The 1,572-nt window shown below is 43.1% G+C and overlaps 1 pseudogene; it reads left to right on the top strand.

Annotated features, from left to right (window-relative positions):
• Window positions 1–891: 891 nt before the first annotated feature.
• Window positions 892–1,290, top strand: LOC127229307 (prothymosin alpha-like; annotated as a pseudogene).
• Window positions 1,291–1,572: the final 282 nt, after the last annotated feature.

Here is a 1,572-nt window from a genome sequence, read left to right as displayed (position 1 = left end):
TCCTTCTTGCTGTACTTCTCCACACACCTGTATTTTATCTGAGGATTTCTTTATCTTGTATCTTCACAACTTCATTCCCTCTTCTACATCTATGTTTTTTTACTGTGAAGAAGCAACCTCCTCCAGAGTTTCTGTCATCTCACAAGGTACGAAGCAGCTGGTGGTTGTGAAGATGCCCAAATTGCATTCAGAGTTTAGTGTTTGCTCGTAAGCACCTTGGAGCCACTAATGAAAGCACTGGCAGGAGTCAGTGAGCACCCTTCTATGAAATTTGGAAGAGGTGGTTTCTTTGTACATTGCCTGGCAAAATTTCTTCAGCCTTGTTTGGATTGAGGTAAAACATTGTTTTGTTTTGTTTATCTTCTTATTGTACAATAAGAACATTTTACAATCCAAGTTCCCTCTCCCTTCAAGGTCCCCCGGACCCCCTCCCTTCCATCCACCTCACACACTGCACAAAGAGGGTGATGCCTTCCAGAAGGAATCATCAAAATCTGTCAAGTCAAATGGAGTATGGTCCAGGATAATGATGAATGAAATGAAACCCACATTAGGTCAAATTCAATGTTTGTGGGGAGGTGTAACAAGAGAACTGATAACATAGGAAATATATTGGGATATGAAGACAATATAGAAGAATTTAATAATTCAGTCGAAGACCAATGATATTAATCTTAAATGGAACATGAAAAACCTCGGAAGCACTATATTATAGATATACACTCAAGAGACACATTCATAAACACAGCAATCTTTGCATTGTTCCCCGGTCCTGCTCCTCGCCCTCTGTAGCCACCTCCACTGCCTGCTTCCTCCTCCTCCATGGTGGACTCTCTGGCAGCTTTTTGCCATAGTCCTCGAACTTCCTGCTTCCTCTCCACCTCGTTGCAGCAGATCACCGGCATGCCCCACCATGTCGTATCACAGCCGTAGACACCAGCTCCGACATCATCACCAAGGACTTGAAGAAGGAAGTTGTGGAGGAGAAAGAGAATGGAAGAGACACACCAGCCAATGGGGAATGCTAATGAGGAAAGTGGGTAGCATGCTCACATTGAGGTAGATGAAGAAAAAGAAGAAAGGTGGAGAGGAAGAGGAGGAGGAAGAAGTTGACGGTGAGGAATAGGATGGAGATGAAGATGAGGAAGCTGAGGCTCCTATGGGCAAGCGGGTAGCTGAAGATGATGAGGATGATGATGTTGACACCAAGAAGCTGAAGACTGATGAGGATGACTAGACTGCAGAAAGGAAAAGCTAAACTTAAGGCCACCTTGACCTATTCACCCTCCACTTCCCCTCTCAGAGGGAATTCTAAAAACGTGGCGCATAGCGGACAGTGCCACCCACAGATGACATGTGCTCTCTGACACCCCACTAAAAACAACAACATGAATTTGCAACCAGGGAGGAAAGAAAACCAAAACTCCAAGGCCCTGCTTTAAAAAAAAAAAAATACTCTTTAAAAGGAAAATTTGTTTGTATTTTTTATTTTACATTTTATATTTTTGTACATATTGTTGGGGGTCAGCCATTTTTAATGATAACGGGTGACCAAACCAGCCTTCAGAGTGA

The sequence above is a fragment of the Phodopus roborovskii genome, unplaced genomic scaffold, assembly GCF_943737965.1.
Source record: "Phodopus roborovskii unplaced genomic scaffold, PHOROB, whole genome shotgun sequence".
Taxonomy (NCBI): domain Eukaryota; kingdom Metazoa; phylum Chordata; class Mammalia; order Rodentia; family Cricetidae; genus Phodopus; species Phodopus roborovskii.
Note: the sequence above shows the minus strand (reverse complement) of the source record. Positions and strands in the feature narration are given on the sequence as shown.